Raw genomic sequence first — 20,418 nt, 5'->3', positions numbered from 1 at the left:
TAGGACTGTTGGGTCATATGGTAAGTATATGCTTAACTTTGTAAGAGACTGCCAAGAAGTTTTCCAAAATGAATGCACCATGTTGAATTCCCATAAACAATGTATGAGACTTCTGGTTGCTTTGCATTGTTATCCTCACTTGGTATTGTCATTATTTTTCATTTTAGCCATTTATTATGTTTTAAGTAATATCTCACTGTTGTTTTAATTTTCTATTTTCTAATGGCTAATAATTTTGACTAATGAATTCTAATGGTTAATGACGTACTTGCTATCTGTACATTTTCTTAGGTGAAGTGTGTTCATGTCTTTTGTCCATTTGGAGGGGTTGTTTGTTTTTTTTTTAATTATTGAGTTTTGAGAGTTCTTTATATATTTGGAATACAATTCCTGCCTCAGAAATATAAGTTGCAAATATTTTTCCAAGTATGGGACTTTATCTTTTCATTGTCTTAGCAATGTCTTTCCAAATATAGAGAAGCTATAAATTTTGGAGTCCAATTTATCATTTTTCTCTTATCAATTATGTTTTTGGTGTTGTATTTAAGAAATCTTCGCCTAACTCATGTCATAATTTTAAAAACGTTTTTTCTTCTAGAAGATTTATAAGGTTAGTTTTTACCTTTAATTGTATTATCCATTTGGAGTTAATTTTTGTGTGATATGTGAGGTATGGGTCAAGGTTCTCTCTTTTTTTTTTTGTATAAATGTCCAATTGCTCCAACATCATTTATAGTTCAGTTCACTAACATCTCTTCAGCCATAGTAAACAATTTTGTCTTTAATACCTCCAATGAGTTTTTATAATCAGCTATGACATTTTTTCATTTCTAAAACCTTGTTTATTTTTAAATCCTACAAACTCTTTTTTGATATGCTCTTTTTACTTATTTTTAGTTTTATCTTTTGATAAAATGATCATATAAATCACACCTGAACAGTTTTATTATGGGTAAGATAAGTAATTGACTATTTGAGGTTCACAGTCCAAGTAGGACTGAGAGCAGCCTTTGCCCCCTGTTTTTCAAAGCCATGTCGTATCGACATACTGACCATGGGCACATGGTCATGCATCTTCAGAAAGCCTATCAAGAGAAACATTCTAGAAAACAAGCCAATGGCTGAACATCACCGGTTCTCCATGCTCCTTTAGGAGAGAGAGCACTGATGTTTTATCCTCAGTCTTCTTGGGCAAAAGAGAAACATGCTGTAAGCAACCAACGTCACCAGCACACACTGTCTCATAATTAGAAGCACTCAGCCTCCTGTGGTCATATAGTTTCTATGAGAGGTGAACACGGGTGTCAGCTGGAAAGACTGGGTCCTGTTCTCTACTCTGGGAAAATGGGTGGGGTAGGTCTTATATCTTCTGAACTTTAATCTCATCCCTGTTTTACTAAAAGGGGCCTGCCACATCTTAAATGAGCCACTGAAGACTATCAAAGACAAGATTCAAGTGCAGACTCAATGCAGAATTTTGAAGAAATTGCAGTCAGGGAATGTAGCCACCATACTTTGCTGGGTATAATGGGCACTTTTTTGCCCAAAGTTTTGAGGGGAAAAATAAGGATATAATGATTATACATGAATATTATACATGGATATTATATTATACATGGATATAATGATTACATACTATGGGTGTAATAATCCCATGTATGATGCATACAAAAAACATGGGTGCATGTTATACATGGCAAAATATGGTCTATTACCTTCCCAGAGACTACTTTTCTAATAAGCATTATTTTCACCCCCTCAATTTACTTGCTTTATTCTAATATCCATTTTGGCTTTTCTTTTACCTTTATATTACCCATTTTGTTTAACACAGAGTTTTTGGTCTTTCCTTCCAAATCTAAAGCCTCTTTCTTCTTTCCTTCCAAATCTAAATCTTCTTTCTTCTTTCTTTCCAAATCTAAAGCCAAGTTTCTATTTCTGAGGAAAGAAATAATTCAATTAATTAAGTGCTCATTCCTAGACATGTTCTTATTTTTCCTGGAACTAACAGCATGAAACAACAGAAAAGTCATGTATTTCCAATAAAGATAACAATTTATAAAATGTATTGCAGGTGTACACTGTGCCATATTAGAGCTGACAGATAAAAATACAGAGTGCCTCTATTTTTATTTGCTAATTCTAGTAAAAAACCACACTTGACACTTTACATAGTTTATCTTGAATATTTATCACAATTCTACAAAGTAGCATAAAAAACAGCCAGGCTAGAGTTTCAATCCAGCTGCGCCTTGTTTCTGAGTCTAGACTTCTCCTGCTTCTTCCTTGTTCACACTGACTGGAGAAGTCCTGATAATAAAGGTCAATGAGAACACACAGTGGGATTGACATCTGTGCTGAGCTGATCCTCTTTTCTAGGAAGAAGGTGACTTATGTCACCTAGGAATTAAGCCTCTGCCTGGAAGCCAAAGGGGACTTTGAGAGGAAATTGTCAAAAGACTTTACTATTGAAAGAACAGGTGAGAGTGAGAAAAATCATACATTCTTTGACCTTTAAGTTTTTATTTCCCATGGTTGGAAACAGCATGTTCTGAAACATGATTTATATAGGTGGCATACTAGGAGCTAAAAATATGAGCAAAAATCTATTCCTACCCCTCCACCCCAAACCCTCAAAAGCTAATCACATAATCAACTCTGATTTCCCTTTCACCAAATGTTCTGTGATTTAATACAATGAATAATTTCTCTCTTTTTAAACTACAAAAATGACAGAATGTCTATTTTCCTTTAATTTTCAAAATATTAAAAACATTCCAAATAAAATTATAGATATAGTCATATAGTAATTGGAAGACTTCAAGACAAGCCATAGCTCACTTTTGTGAACCCATCTGTGAGTATGAGCCATTTCCCAGAGGGAAAATCCAGTCCAAAGGGCTAAAGGGGTCTTGTAGTGGCCTTTCTATTGGCCCCATGTAATGACAGTGGTCACAGAGATGAAGCGAGGTCACACCATGCCAGTGGGGAGGATGTGAGCACAGCTTACAGCTGTGTTTCCAGGCTTTGGACATCATATATCACCTACAAGATTTTTGCAATATCCATATCCCCCTTTTATTTACTTATTATTTTTCTTTAAATCAAGTCATTTTTTTTTTACTTTGGAATAAATTTAGCCTTATTCTAGGTAGTCATATGCATGAAATGGTGAGTTTGATAGGTAATTATATACTTGTTTCTAATAGACATTAAATTACAAGCATAACTTGAAATTTTAATACTTGTGAGCCACCTAAAATCAACCAGGACACCCATGTACCCATAGTGGTACATATATAATACTTGGTAAACATTGGCTTAGAGGGGTCTGCCAACTTTGGCTGGATGTCTATTTGAGAAAATAAAGTTTTATTGGAACATTCAGCTTTTATTATCTATGGCTGCTTCTGTGCTACGATGGCAGAGTGAGTAGTTGCTGCAGAGATCATATATCCTGACAAATGTACATGTGCTTTATAGAAAAGTTTGCCAACCCCTGGCTTGAAGGAACATTCCCCACGTGGGTTTGGTCCATTCTCATGAACTGCCCTCTGGTTCTCATTCATGACCCAAGCCCCCTTTCCTTATAAGTGTCTTTCATGAGAAGAGGCTATATCATTTTCTGTGAGGGCCAGATTAGAGAAAATTCACTTAAGCATAGGCTGAACCCACAGCGTTTAATGAAGGTCTATTGATAGATCTCCACCAAATGTCAATGTGCTGCAGGAACTAGCTGTCTCATTATCCCCAACCAGCTGGACTGAACATTCTTGCACTTTTCTTCTCTCCAGTCTTCAAAATGGAAGTGACATAAGATGGAATGTCAAGCTTGAAAACTGACTTTGAATAAAAATTCAACATTGATGTGCCTGTCATCGTAGCTCTCATATCTGTATTCATGGCAAGTTTGGGCAGCTTCTGTTTGGGGTAAAGTTGAAAATTGTTAAGCAGAAAAGTAATTTTCATCAGGTAAAGGAAGGAAAAAAAGCTGTGAAGTTGTGTCACCTTGCATTACACTGTCTGACTTTTTTTTCCTAGTTGTTTCTTGTGCAAGGAACTGAAACTTCTATAAAAAGCAAATAAGACTTGCTCATTTTGAAGACCAAAGAGAAATAGCCATGTGTATGTGTGCTAGCTATTGCTTGCTCTGGAAACATGTTTTTTAAAACCTTATTATTAAAGTTGTTCAGTGTTGGATAGTAGCATTAAAATATATAATTTATGTGCAATTGATGAGATAAGGTGTCACAATTAAGCTTATTCAGTATAAGCCTATTTCTTCAAGGTATTTATGGACTAACTAAACAAAGTATTGAGTTATTATAGGGAAGACAGTAATTTATTGATGTGTGTGTGTGTGTATTTAGGCTGGGGAAGGATTGGGAAAGTTTTCATAGAAGAAATCTTATTTGGGTCTAGGAGGATGAACAGCAGTTTTTAGTTAAAGAAGCAGATGGAAGATGTTCAGGCAGAAAGACCTGCCCACCTCTTACAGCAGTCAGCGGTAAGCCTTTCTAAGAAGCATTAGAAGCATCTTCATTGTCCATAGCAAGTTTGACCCTTGATGATCCTTTAGGGACAGGTCATTTTCTGGGTCTTGTTGGTGGAACTTTTGTGAAAGAGCCACTTGTTCTCAGGAAAAAGGTATGTTCCCTTGTCTTTGGGAAGGGAATATACATCCCCCAACTCTTGGTGCTTTGGCTTGGTTCACCAAACCACATGACTTTTGTGACTTGGTCCATGTTGGAGCAGTGGGGATTCAGACTTGGAAAGGGAGATGAAACCCATGCCCCAGTCTTGCTGCTGCCAAAAGATTTCCTTTCCTGGGTCACCCCAGGGGTGTGACACTAAGAAGCCTCCAGATGCATCTGCACCTCACACCCTAATGCAGTATCTTGCTCACTTCTCCAAGGTCTGGGCCTTCCATGCCAGTTCTCCACTGGCACTTGCAGCAGGGGTGGAATCAGTCATCAGATGCCTATGTTGTCTTTCTGCCTCAGAGAGTGTCCCACGGAGCCCAGATTTCCTGTAGCTCAGCCTTTATCCTTCTCTTAGGAAATGGCATTTTTCCTCTGGGGGAAAAGCAGCTGTGACAGCTTCTATTCCAGGGACTCTGTATCCAAGAGCAGAGAGATTCGTGGGATCCTTTGCTGAAAAGGCCATGGAAAAATTTGTGGTCTACTGAGCAGAGCAAGAGATTTGTTCACAGCAGCTCTGCCATGATGCTGCAAACCAAGAAGAAATGGCAGATAGGATCAAAGGCAAATGTCTAACCAGGGGACATTGAGGGATAATTTCTAGTGATTTAAATTTATCAGAGACATGTGTGGGAATCTCATGAAGAAGGCTTTGGTGGTGGCATGGCATAAACACTGCAGCTTCTCCAGGATCAGTGTCATCTAGAGAAGGGCTGCAGTGACTCAACCAGAAAAGTCTCACGGCAGGTGGAGTCAGAGGAAGGTGGTCCAGCCAGAGTCTACCAGGCCTTCCACTTGTCCTGAGATTCTGTATCAGAATAAGGTCCAAATGTTCTTTACATCTTTTGTGAAACTTGGATTCACATAGCTCACTGAATCATTGCACTGAATGATTCAAGTAGAAGGTATCTTAGAGTTCATCTGCTTTAATTCTTTTGTCTTATTCCAAGGTGAAAACAGAGGCCCGGAGAAGACGATTAAAGTGAATTGTCCAAGAATAGCCAACATAACTTCCTTCCTTCCTTTTTCCCTTGTTTCCTTTTTTGAGCAAATATGTATTCAACAACTACTATGTTCCAGGTAATCTTCTAGGCAGTTGGGACATGTCAGTGAACAAAATAGAGAAAGATTCCTGTCTTCATGGACCCTACATGCTATTGATGAAGCAGACATTAAACAATATCCATAATAAATTAGTTATACAATATGATAAGAACTATGAAAAACCCAGTGCAGGATCACTGGAGTGGAATGAGGGAAGAATATAGTGTTAAACAGAGAAGTCAGGGGAGAATTGATTGAGAAGGTAACATTTGAGCACAGGCTTAAAGACAGTGAGAGTCTTCTGTGTGGATATATGGAGAGGGGTATTTTCTACCTGGAACAATCCAGGTAGAGAGAACAGCAAATGCACAGGCCCTGAGGTAATAGTGTGTCTGATATGCTCAAGGAATGACAATGAGTCCAGAGGGGCTGCAGTGAGTGGAATAAATGAAGAGTAGAAAGTAATAGATGAGATCAGAGGAGTGGCAGGTCTATGATTCTCCTGTAAATAATTATAAAGGACTTTGACTTTTTATGCTGAATAGGATAGAGAAATCATTGCAGAAATTTTTAAGCAGAGAAATAATATCATTTGATTTATATTTACAAAGGCTAATTCTGTCTGCTGATTAGTCATAGACCAGGGCTGTCAAATTCATTTTCATGGGGGGCCACATCAGCCTCGAGGTTGCTTTCAAAGGGCTGAATGTAATTTCAACTCCTTAACAGTTAAGGAGTAGTTACATTTATACAGTCCTAAAATTATTTTGGCCCTTTGAAGGCAACTGCGAGGCTGATGTGTCCCCGGTGAAAATGAGTTTGATGCCCCTGGTATAGACTGTAGGGGGGCGAGGGGAAAAGTAGGGAACCCAGTCAGGGCTCTTTGCTCAGACCAAGAGGTGGTGAGATATTGGATTGAATTGGAAAAGAACGGAATCTTCCCTTTCTCTCACATCACACCTTTCTCTCTGGTGAGATATTGCACTGAACTGTGGTGTGAGAGAAAGGAAAGAGTCCTGTCTGTGGAAAGAGGTAACTCCAAGGTGTTTTGTTTTTCTTTTTTAACCTGGATGATGAGAACAATGGAGATGTCATCAATTTAGAGCAGGTTTCAAAGGAAAAATAGGAGTTTAGTTTTAGACATGTTGAATTGGGGATGCTTATTAGACATCCAAGTGAAGTTGTGAGACAGGTGGCCATATAGTGAAGTATAGAATTTAGGAGAAATCTCTGCACTGAAGATGTAAGTTTGAAAGTAGCCATTGTATATATGGTATTTAAATTTATGACTCAGTGAAACTGTCAGAGTAGTGTGTATACTTGAGAAGAAGAAACGATCAAGGACTCAGTCCTGGGGCAACTCAATATAAAGAGACCAGGAAGGGAAGAAACCGAAGACGGAGACTAAGAAGGTACAACCAAGAGGAAAGCCAGGAGAGTGTGGTTTTCAAGAGAAGAAAGTAAAATTAAGAAAGACTGTGTGAGAAACTCTGTTAAATGTGCTGATGGATCAAGCAAGATGAGGACTAAAAACTGATCCCTGGGCTTAGGCATACAGAAGAGACTTTAATAAGAGCAGTGTTGGTAGAGCAGTGTAGAAAAAGCCAAGTTGGAGGGGATTTATGTGAAAATAAGAGAAAATTTGTAGATAGGGTGTAAGAATAATACTTTCCAGGATTTTGCTGCAATGAAAGGAACAAAATGAAGTGGCAGCTACAGGAAAGATGGAAAGTTCCAGAAAGGGTTTTTTTAAGATGAGAGGAATAACATGTTTATAAACTGATATGGCTGATTTTTTAAAAATATATTTTATTGATTATGTTATTACAGTTGTCCAAATTTTCCCCTTTTGCCCCCTACACCTGGTACCTCTATTCCCTTCAGCAGTCCTCCCCTTAGTTCATGTCTATAGGTCATGCATACATTCTTTGGCTTCACATTTCCTATACGATTCTTAACATCCACCTGCTTATTTTGTACCTACCAGTTTATGCTTATTTATCTCTGCACCATTCTCCCTCTCCCCCCACCCCAGTTGGTAACCCTCCAAGTGATCTCCATATGTATAATTCTGTTTCTCTTCTGGTTGTTTTCTTTTTTTTTTTTCTTAGATTCAGTTGTTGATGGTTGTGAATTTGTTGCCATTTTAATGTTCATAGTTTTGATCTTATTTTTCTTAAACAAGTCCCTTTAACATTCTTATAATAATGGCTTGGTAATGATGAACTCCTTTAGCTTTACCTTGTCTGGGAAGCACTTTATCTGACCTTCCATTCTAAATGATAGCTTTGCTGGATAGAGTAATCTAGGTTGTAGGTCCTTGCTTTTCATCACTTTGAATACTTCTTACTAGTCCCTTCTAGTCTGCAAAGTTTCTTTTGAGAGATCAGTTGACAGTCTTATGGGAACTCCCCCATAGGAAACTCTTTGGTTTTCTCTTGCTGCTTTTAAGATTCTCTCTATCTTTAACCTTTGGCATTTTAATTATGATGTATCTCGGTGTGGTTCTCTTTGGGTCCAACTTTTTTGGGTCTCTCAGAACTTCCTGGACTTGTGTGTCTATTTCCTTCACCAAATTAGGGAAGTTTTCTTTCATTATTTTTTCAAATAAGTTTTCAGTTTGTTGCTCTTCCTCTTTTCCTTCTGGCATCCCTATGTTTTGGATGTTGGCATATTTGGAGATGTCACAGTGGCATCTTATTCTATTCTCATTATTTTAAATTCTGTTTTCTCCTTGCTGTTCTGCTTGAGTGCTTTTTTTCTTCCTTATATTCCAAATCATTGATTTGATACTCAGTACTATCCCCTCCACTGTTGGTTCCCTATAGATTTTTCTTTATTTCACTTAACCTTTATTTCTGCTTGGGTCTTTTTTATGCTGTTGCCATACTCAATGAGTTTTTTTAGCATCCTGATAACCAGTGTTTTGAATTTTACATCTGGTTATCTCTATATTGTTTAATCCTTTTTCTGAAGTTTTGCCCTGTTCTTTCATTTGGGCCATATTTCTTTGTCTCCTCAATTTGGCAGCCTGTCTGTGTTTACTTCTATGTATTATATAGAACTACTTTGACTCTCTATCTTAGTAGCATGGCCTATTGTAGAAGAGTGGACCTGTAAATTGTGTAGGACAGAGACTTAGGTGATTGCCAGGGTGGGGCAATCTATTTCACTGTTTTATGGCTATGTGTTGGGGGAGGTCTGGGAGAGGGGACTATGGCATTGCCTGGCTTCTGGAGGTTTTCCCAGGAGGAAGCTATCTCCCAGCACTTGCCCTTTTTCCAGTCTCCTCACTTTCTCCCTGTATGCCACTTGTGCCCTTCCAGCTGTTGCCATGGTACTGAATCCCAGAGCAGGTGGGTCTGCATAAGTCCTAAGTCCATTTGGACCTTTTAAGACAAGTCTGATAAGCTGGCAGTTTCTTCTGATGCCCAACCCCCCACTGTTTTTTATAGCCAGAAGTTATGAGAATTTATCTTGCTGGCACTGGAACCCTGGGCCCCTGGGTGTTCTGCTTTGGGCCTGGGATCCCTGACTCCAGAGGTATCTCTCCCAGTTTTTATCTACCACATGTGAATGTGGGACTGCCTGTTCCACCACCTCTCTGTGCCTCTTTACCTCTCTCCATGTTTTTGCCCCTCCTACTCGTCTGGATGAATGTAGCTTCTTTAAATCCTTGGTTGTCAGACTTCCATACAGCTAGATTTTCTGATGGTTTTGGGTGATATCTGTTTTATAGTCTAGATGTATTTTTTTCTGTAGTTGTGCAAGGAGGTGAACTGTGTTTACCTACACCTCCAGCTTGAATAGAAGTCCTTGGTATGGATGATTTAGTAGATAGAGGGTGAAAATTTGATGTCAGGGGGGAAAATTGTTAGAACAGCATCTGTTAGTAGTCCAGGGGGGATGGGATCAAGTGCAAAGGTGAGGGATTGCATTTAGATAGGAGTGTGATTAATTTATATGTTATCAGGTGAGAAGATAGAAATGTGGCCTTGGAGATGGTATATGGGTAGGAGGGATGGCAGAGTTTGCCAAACTTCTACTGTTTTGAATTTCTTCCCGAATAAGAAAGTGAGAATTAGCTGAGAGTAAGAATGTGGGATGGGTCTTGGGGGCTAGAGGAGAGAAGGTGTGAGAAAGTCCTTTCAAAGAATAGAAGAATGAATGGACTAGGAAAGTATAGCATTAATTCATCCCTCTCTGCCTTACTTCCTTTCTTCCTTCCTTTTTTTCCCCTTTAATCTAGCTTTCTCTTGAATGTCTATAACACATGAAACACAAGGTATCTGTAAGTGGAGGTACAAGAAATTTTCTCAGTCAGCTTTGTTCCAAGTCAGTATCATGAATGAATTATCCAGGCACCAAGCTCATCTCACATTCTTCAAAGCTGTTCCTGGCAGACAAGTACAGGTGGTTAGACAGTCAAAATACCAGCTGCAAAGTTCTACAGGAGAGTAGAAATCCAAACTCCAGCAGTAAAAATGAATTTTCCTCACTCCCACACACAGGTTTTCAAATTTCATTATTTAAGAAGGCTATTCTCATAAGTCAGCTATCTGGAAATATGGTTTGGGTTATTTCTTAGAACTAGATTAAAAACATTTTCTTATAATGTTGTATTTTCAGAATATATTCAAGCCAAGGCAATTCATCACTTGAATCAGCTAAAGATTGTGGTCAATATTTCTTTTTCAAAGATGCTCAACATCTGATAGTTGCTTGGAGTATGCAATGCAAATTGGACATTGTCTTTACTCAAGAGTATCTAAAACAGAAATATAAAATTTACAGATAGTTTTAATTATAGGTGGGAAATTGAAACCTTCATAAGAAATGGAATGGTGAGGTATTCCATTCTAAATAACTTTTCTTAAAATTCTGAGGGTTGTTTCAAACAATATGAGCTTGGCTGTTTTTAATCTTTCCCAGCACATCATTTGGCTCTTATTTTAATTGTGTTGGCCTCTCCTTTGCCTCTTCCCTTAGTGTGCTAACGTGCTTCCAATGATCAAGGGGCCTAAGTTGTTTAAAATACTTAAGGTTGGCTATCAATCACTAGATACATAATTCTAACTAAAAGTGAATTTTAGAGGTTCAACTAGAAAGTACATATATTTATAGGGGAGATCATTCTAAAAACTGAGCTAAGATCATATCTATAATAGAAATGATGCCATGACATCATCATTCCATTTGCCAGTGAATCAGGGAGTGACTTGTGGTTGTATTCACTGTTGAATCTATACTCTGTTCTAATATAGATTCCTCCACACAATTCACCATCCATTCAATATTTCATCATGATTAATTGGTGGGTCTTCACTTGCTTTGCTATGGTCACTTGTAGAATTCCCTGGGTCAGTCCCCCTGGAGGAACAAGACTCTTTGCTATCAGTCCATTTAGAAAGCTGGGTGTGAAACAAGTAACGTATCCTTTATTACTCCTCCTGCCACCCTGTTACACTATTTTCCACATACACCACTCAGGGTTGTATGAGGATTATGAGGATTATGCACTTTAGGAAAGAGGTGAGAGAGGATATGAAACTGTAGGTTAAATTTCACTTTTTTTCGTCTTCAAGGAAAAAACACAGGAGAATTATACCCTTCAAAGGTGTTCTCTGGTAGAACACCCTCTGCTTTCTACACTATTTCTCTGCCTTCAGATGCTTGCATCTCCCTGTGAAAGCTGATGCTCTTTTTTCTTTTTCTTTTTTAAGTCTCAGATTTGTGACTTTCCACCCAACTTGTGGGAAACCCCATTCCTTATAGGTGGGATCTCAGATTCTTGGCCTATGCAGTGAGCCACTAGTTCTACCATGAAACCATCTCTCTTCAAGTTCTTCCCCCCAAGTAGTCCTGGAGTCCCACATTTGTGGGCCTGGTAACTTCTACCCCTTTCCAGTTGAGACAGTTTCTTTCAGACTCCTCAAGGGTTATTCCTTCTTTCTCCCTTTTTCTCCAAGGCATATAACAGAATAACTTCAAGGAGTTTGGGGTTTTACAGAGACTCACAAGAAACTCCAGCTTCTTGACCTGCAAACCCCCCAGTTACAAGGAATTACAAAGAGCCTGGCTACTTTCTTGAAATGGAAATCAGGGAAGAAAAAAGATATGGAGACCAAAATAAAACTAATATCTCATTCACTTCTCTATATGTATTTCTGTTGACATCTGTATGTGTTAAGTTCTCTTGTCATTTGAAGGAAATAATGACCTGTATTTTTGGAGTACAGTGTGAAATTTCCTTAAAGGCTTCTTTTGACAACCCATAAAAACACCTTAAGATGGAATGGTGTGTGTCTTAGGTGGGCTTTTCCTAGGGTCTTCCAAGAAGATTCTGAGATGAGGATTTATGTAAAATTATTTTTAGGAAAAGTGATCAGGGCAATAGGGAATTGGGGTCAGGTAGAAAGGGTCTAAGAAAGGAAGTTGTATTGAGAAAGGACCCAGAGGAGATCTTTGGTTCTATCCACAGAGGAATTCTAAAGACAGTGCAGGTCACACCTCAAAGTTGCCCCAATCAGGAGGCAAGCAAGATATGGAGTATTTGTACCCCTGTGCCTGTCAGTAACTGGTTAAGGACTATGGGGGAATGTCAATTCCTAGGCACTTGGAGGTCTCTCCAAGGCAAATAGGCAAAATGGTCTCCTGCAGTCTGAGAGCAGCCCTCTGACAGAGTGACAAACATCCTAGATCTTGCAAGAGTGGCAGATTGTATTTTCTCCAAATGGTATAATATTACCTCCCATTCCACATGCTCTCTTCACAATATGACTTTGATACTCTTCCCATAGAGAGCTAGAATCTATGTTTCTTTTCCTTGAACTTGTTCAGGTCATTGTGACTGCTTCCATGTCTAGAATACAGCAAAAGTGACAATACAGAAGCCAGGTTTAAAAAAGATCATGTATATTTTGCTTTGTTCTCTTGTGAGACATATCTTTGGAGCCCTGAGCTACTCTGTAAAATGTCTGAGGCCAGAATGCTGTGAGGAGACCAGTTTGCCCCACTGAGAGACCTATCTGGAAAGGAATTAGCAGCCAGTATCCAATTGCCAGCCATGTGAGTGACCCAGGACCCAGCCCAGTCTAGCCTCCCCATCTGATGTCATTCCAACTAAAGTCAAGATTAGCTATTCCTATTGATCTCTGCTCACCTTGAAGATTCATGACCAAAATGATTATGGTTGTTTTAAATTAAGTTTCATTGTGTGTGTATGAATTTTGTGTCTTTATATAAAGAAGATGCATTGCCTTTGCAACGTAGCTTTGGAAGTTATATAGCAACACTTCTCTAAAGTCACAGCTCCACCCAGATTCAAGAGGAGGAAACACAGACCAAAACTCTCCATAACAGGAATGTCAATGCGATTTCTAAGAACTTGTAGGATGAGAGATCTTCTTGTGGTCATCTTGAAAAGATGTGTCCCACAGGGAAACCTGAAAACCACAGGACAGTGTTAGAAAAAGACACCTCTAAATGTTGGTGTAAGTTGTGACTAATGTTAACCAGACTTCTGTCATGAACACCAGAGACCATGGCTTCTTTGTCTTTGAATGTTTTGCACACGGAATAGTGTTGGATTCATAGTAATTGCTCAGTGATTGTTTATTATATAAATGAATGGTGTCATTTAAATTCCATTTGACCCAACCCTCACACACAATTTTTCCAGCATTAAGGGAGTGGGGGGACTAAGAAAGCTAAAAATCATATGACCTTATAGGAAGCCTAATAAAGCTGCTGGTGACAGTGGTGAGACACACCCTGGTGCCTGTTGGCAGAAATGGTGTGGATAACCAGTGGCCTCAGCAAGGTCAGAGTCCATAGAGAATGAGACAGCAGCTTCCATGTAAAGTCACTGTGCAGTGGGTTGCATGTAACACCATTGATAGCAGCAGTAGTCCTAATAATGGTTGTTATTACCCTAATTACAACAATGACAATAATTACATTAGCTAAATAAGCTATGAATCTTCTATATGCCAAGGGCTTTAAAAATTATCTCTGTGATCTCGAGAACCATCAAGCAAGGTAGGCATTCTTTTTATTTTTATATTTTTAGATGATGAAACTATGATTGATAAAGATTAAGTTATTTTTACTAAAAATCACATATCTATTAAGGATAGAACTAGGCCTTGATTGGTATGACTCAGTTGGTTTAGTGTTATCTAGCAGAACAAAGGGGCACTGGTTTGATTTCCAGTCCAGGCACATGCGTGGGTTGCGAATTCTGTCTCTGGTTGGGGCATGTCTGAGAGGCAACTGATCTATGTGTCTCTCTCACGTCAATGTTTCTCTCCCTGTCTATCTCCCTCCCTTCCTCGTTCTCTAATAAATAAATTAGTAAATGAACAGATCCCAACATTTATTTTTTAATAAAAGGAGCAGAACTGGGATTTGAGCCAAAATAGATTTCATCCAAAAATCTGTTCTCAATTGGCTACATCCTGTGTCCTCCCTAGGAGTTTTCAGCGGTCACTGAGGAATTTCAGACCGCTCCATGGGAAAATAAAGGATTTGGAGGCTTGGGGGGCCAGGGATTTTCAGGGTTGAGATAATTGAAATACATTGTTCAGCACAAATAACACCCCTTTTTATTAAAAAATCATAAGTATGTAATTCTGTAACATAATATTATCACACTCAAGTATACCCATATGACATTTTAGGTGAAATGTTCAAATTTAAAATACAAATTGTTATACCCATATTATTACCCTACCAACCACACTTAAGCAGGCTTTACTTCTGTTGGGCCCTGTAGTTATCCAGTTCTTGACAGTTCTCCTTCTGATTGGTATGACCTAGAAAGCAAAAGTTATATTAAAATATAGGAAACAAGTAAATATCTCACTGGGAAAAAAGAACTTCCTGAGCATTTAATTTCCTGTATTTCAGTGCTCTGGATCTGCAAGACACGTCCCCTAAAGTCTGTATTTGAGAGGAATGAGATGAGTTGGCGGCCATTTCTGGGACAACAAACCAGCTCATTACCTCTGTGCAAATGGTCACTCAGGGAGTGTTACATTAAACCTGGTTTTATGGACATGCCTACTTATTTCCTACTCAGTTTGCTCCAAGCAGTAATAGGCACTAATCTCCACCATAAGTAACTCATTTTTAAGTCAGTTTTTAAAGTAGTCATTTTCATCAAACATTTATATGCACATGATTTAAAGAGTCAAACCTTGTGACAAGGTATGATGTGAAAAACAGTAATCCTTACTCTACTTCCTTTTCTCCTTCCTGAGAGACTACCATTTTCATCTCTTCTAGTGGATTCTTTTGGTGTTTACCACCATAGTTTAAAACAATAATTTTCTGTTAGGCATTATCTATCGACTCCTTGATATGAGAGGGTTTAACTCTTTCAATCCCCATGCCTCCCCCTTCACCATTATCCTGTCCTACTGTTGTTATATCATTATATAAATACTCAGGGTTTACACTATGGCCATGTAAATTAATTACAACTGAGTCATGGAGACTATGAGAATAACCAGTCTGCACTGCTTTTTGTTCTCAACAGTAAAATTGTCTTTTGTTTCTTTGCGTAGTTTTCTATGTGCCTTTCCTTAAATTAAACCCAAATTTTTACGAGGTGTTCAAGTAACTTCTCAGTATATATTTAGATGTATCAGGCATTATATTGATTTCATTTTCTGTCCTGGGACTGTCTTACTTGCTCCAATATGGACTGATGGCTTCCTATCCTGTCTGGCAGCTTCTCTTCTGGGATTACCCTTCCCCACTATCTTGGGGATTCTGGTGTTGTTTTTCCTGTTTCCTAAACACAGATCTTTTCCTTTCTGATTTACTCTCATTTTAAAACATTTTTGGTTGTACACCTATACCACTAAATGCCTGAGAAATGATACATAAAGGTAAACTATAGCTTTAGAGATACATGTTTGGGCAACAAAACTATGAAGTAAAACAAGGGAATTTAATATAATGGTTACCTTGTGGGACAAGCAGTGGGTAAAGATTGGGAAGTTTCTAAAGATGGCAATGTTCTTTTTCCCCTCACCTGGTAGGTGGTTATATGTTCCCTATTTGATAACTTATTAAGCTATACATTTTTGTTTTGTACACTACTCTATATGGATAATATATTTGACCATAAAAAGCATAAAAACAGAAAAGGGTTTAAATCAATAGCTGATATATACTATAGCTTCATTAATTATTGGCTATTAGTGTTATTTTTAAAGCATCAGTTTCAACTAGTGGAAATTTCCCCACTCAGGGGACATTTGGCAATGTCCAGAGATGTTTCTGGTTGTTTCAGCTGGGGATGAGGAATGGTGCTACTGCATCCATTGAGTCCAGGCCAGCATCCTGCCAAACATCCTAGAGTGTACAGGACAGCTCCTACAGCAAAGAATTGTTTGGTCCAAATGCCAATAATTAGCCCTGAGGTTTAGACACCCCGTGGTAAATCTCTCATGTGATATGTAACATCCACAAGACCTCAATGAAGGGCCATTCCCTGCCCCTGCCCGTACCCCATCACAAACTATATTTCCTACTTAGGTCAGTTGAGTTTTCCTGTTAATTAAATACTGCTTCAATAGCATAACAATGCACATGGCTTCTGATTCCTTAAAGGTCAAAAAATTGATAAATGCCCTGGCTGGCATAGCTCAGTGGATTGAGCTCGGGCTGCAAACCGAAGTGTCTCGGGTTCGATTCCCAGTCAGGGCACATGCCTGGGTTGCAGACCACAGCCCCCAGAAACCGCACATTGATGTTTCTCTCTCTCTCTCTTTCTCCCTCCCTTCCCTCTCTAAGAAATAAATAAATAAACTATTTTAAAAAATTGATAAACTTTAAGTAACCAAAAACAATGGAATGGCCAGAATTTCCTGTTATATCATTTGGCTAATGATAATGTCTTATTTGCTAGCAATAAACTCTGCTCCCCAGAGTCACCAGGTGTACTAGGCATTATCTTTTCTTCTGGTTGACAAGGATCATCTTGTAAATTCAACCTATTTCATTATAGGCCTGGCTCCTCAAGCAGCAGTGGCAAGGGCCAGTGGATGTCATTTATAGCATCTTTGCTTAGGCTCTGGAGACTTGGATCAATGAATGCAACTCAAGGGCCATCGGCACACTGAACACGTCTTTCTCTGAACATATCAAATGGTATATTGGACCACAGTGGCTGGTTTTTCCCAGCCACAATGATCAGCTATACTAGATTAAGGTAATCTCAAATAATAATATATTTCTTTTTTTTTTTTTTAGATTTTATTTATTTATTTTTAGGGAGGGAAGGAAGGAGGGGAGAGAGAGAGAGAGGGAGAAACAGAGAGAGAGAGAGACATCAATGTGCGGTTGCTGGGGGTTATGGCCTGCAACCCAGGAATGTACCCTGGCTGGGAATCGAACCTGGGACACTTTGGTTCCCAGCCCGCGCTCAATCCACTGAGCTACGCCAGCCAGGGCTAATCTCAAATAATAATATATTTCTTTAAAAAAACTTACTTGGAGAAGATTATAGATAACCCCAAATTACTGTGTCAGTGTTTTCCCTGGTTGAGGTAAGAACATCAAAAGGGAAGAAACTAAATTGATATCTATCTGTGGCATATTGATTTGATGGAATAACTGGGAAGCAATCATTAATTTGATTGTTTAGTAAAGTTTTATGTGACTTCATAATATAATAAATAGAATATGACATTTGAACCCTAGTAAGTCAAATAATTTTCTTTTAAATTGTTTCAACCCTCTGTAAACCATTCTGCCTTAAAAAAATAATGCTTTATAAACTTTAGAACTCCAGAAGCTGAACTAGGTATGGCTTAACAACTCATACCATCGATGAGGATTATTTCTGATCTCATACCTTGAGACTTTATATGTTTTCTTTGTGTGCTTTCAGGCAACAACTTTCTCCTGGCTTCCCTCCCTTGATCTGCAGTCATCCTGTGAGAAGATATGCCTGGATACACATTAAATATAAACATCTATAATGAGGGATTCTGATTATTTTGGTTTGGCTGTTTTGTGCCAGGATAGATGAAATTTTTCTGTCAAATGTTAACATTTTTCCACATTCAAGACAGTTTTTCATGGTACAATGAAATAGCAAAGATCTTAGCTTGGTTGGATCCCAGCTCAGCTACTTACTGCTTGGGAAAGTTTACTTAACCGTCTGTGTCTACATTTGCTCATCTTTAATAGGAAGAGGTACTTGTCATGTTCTGAACAACTGTGACAGTGGAGAGGGGAATGTCATGGGCAGTTTCACCTCGAAAGGGGTTTGGGAGGGATAGGTAATTCTGAATGTAAGTACATACATAGGGACTAAGAATTAAGTTTTGAGGAAAATTGAAAGACTTAAAATTCAATTGGACTGACTATAGAAAGAAGAAAAAGAAACTTTTTGAGTGTGCATATGCCAACATATGCTAGGTACATTTATGCATTTTCATCTTATTTAATCTTTGCAATGGTCCTACAAGGTAGATGTTAATTTGCTCCTTTTTAAGTTAAACCATAGACTTGCCAACAACTTATAGCATGGCCTGGGTTCCAAAGATGAGCTGGATGCATCAGATCCTTGCTCTTAGAAAATTGAGAACCAGAGGGGAGTGGGGGCGGGGAGAGAGAGAGAGGGCACTTAGCAGTAGAGGCAAAGGCAGAGAATCTGGAGAGAATGTGATGTCATTTCAGAGTTACAAGAATGTCAACACTCTTGACACAAAGTTGGTTAGTGAAGCAATGAGAACAGTGAAGAGAATAAATGCCAGAGAGAAACTTGGATAGGGAGAGAGGGCGAGGGAGAGAGGGAGAGAGAGACTACAGCTCATGAGAAGACTGGGGAAAGTGTACTCAGTCTGCAAGGCTGCCCAGGGTGCTGTTAATTCTGCAGTTCCAAGTCAGGTGTATCCCCATTTAATTCCCAATCCTAGGTATGTCGATTCAAAGATGAAATCATCTGGATTGTTCTTCTCTGAGATTCTAGTTAACCTCATAATATTGCAAACAAACACACAATTCCCAGCAACCCTCTCCCAAGTATACGGATAGGCAGAAACTGTGTGTAAAGACAAGGAAGCCACCAAGGCTATAAGGGATAAGTAAGGTTTTCCTCAGAGTTTCTAACTGCATGATTTCTCACTTCCCCACAGCTGACTCCTAATTTCCAGGCTTTGCCTGGAGAATGATGGTGGGGTTCCTAATCCTATGTTGCTGTACACTGCATATAGGACCAAAGCAGTGAGTTATTAGCACCTGATCAACTTATTTCCCTCCCCATGTATTGTCTTCTCTGCCTCCTGCCTTTTATACCAGGCTGGCTTAGCCAAATTCTTGAAAGACAGAACAGCACAACAGTGTGTGAGTGTAGCCATCTCCCTGGAACATGTTCACACCTTTGCTCCTCACCAGTTGTCTGTTCTTGATTTTCTTTAGTTTCTGATCCTCATCATCTGATCTCTTGGTTCCATAACCATGAACTTGACCTCACTTCTGGTATTCAGAACTAGGGCTTTGAAGCAGGGCTATGTTTAGACCCTGCCTTTCCCCTTCAGAATTTGTGTTATTACCCCTGCTGTTCATCATGCTGCCTAAAGGTCCCTTGGCAGCAGCTGGGCCAGTCACAGTTCCTCACAAGAAAAAGGGGAGCATTCAGGCATGTTCCCACAATACATTTTTTCAACATCTGTGATGGTCAGGATTTAGTGACCAAACAGAGCAGCCTGTATGTGTGTCAATGTCTGAAAAGAATTAGTTAGAAGGCAGGGGATGGATGGAACTGAAGTCAGGATCCTGAGGTTCTTGATGGCCAGTGCATTTCTGTCACTTGAGATCTCAACAGGACATAGGAGAGAAATTTGGCAGGTGTGAGGTTTATCCAGGTGCCCTGAATAGCTTAGGTATATGACAAAAATTCGAATGACTAATATGTTGATTGTGTGCTTGATTCAATCATTCATTCTCTTGTTTATAGCACAGTTATCAAGAACCAACCATGTAACCCCTCCTAACAAAAGAGCTCTGTTGCTGTCATGAAATACTTCAGCCATTTCATTTCCAAGAACATGCATTGTAAACTGTAGCCAGATGTGAGGCCAAGGGTATGAATGGGAAGGCCCCATTTTCAAGCTGTGCTGGTGGCTGAGAAATTACCAGGACAATTAGATTTGTTTTCTTTTGCCAACAGCCAGCTGCATGGAGCAATCTGAGCTCTTGTGGGGGCAATAAAAGCACTTTGGATCCATGTGGATGGAGTTCCCTGCTAAAAAGACAAGACAGTTACAGAGTGTGGACTCTAATCCTTGGGTTGGCCAGTGTCTGAGCCATTCTCTGTGTTCAGAAAATACAGGAAAGTCTAAAGAAGAAGTTTGTATTGTCTGTAATCTAACCTTCCAGATACAATTTTGTGTGCAAACAAGGTTACAAGACATATACTATTTGTATCAGGCTTTTCCCACTAACATCATGTGTTAAAAATTTTTCTACATCATTACATATTTTAGCCAATTTTAATGGCTACTTACATTTTATTATTTGAGTGTTTCTTAAACTATTGATTTTTTTGTTATTAATAGTGCTTTTGTAAATGTTCTTTGTCTGCATCTTTGATTATTCTTTTAGATAGGTTCTTAGAAGTACTGAGTTTAGGGATTTTAACCTTTAAAGGCCT

The sequence above is a fragment of the Phyllostomus discolor genome, chromosome 7 (assembly GCF_004126475.2).
Source record: "Phyllostomus discolor isolate MPI-MPIP mPhyDis1 chromosome 7, mPhyDis1.pri.v3, whole genome shotgun sequence".
Taxonomy (NCBI): domain Eukaryota; kingdom Metazoa; phylum Chordata; class Mammalia; order Chiroptera; family Phyllostomidae; genus Phyllostomus; species Phyllostomus discolor.
Note: the sequence above shows the minus strand (reverse complement) of the source record.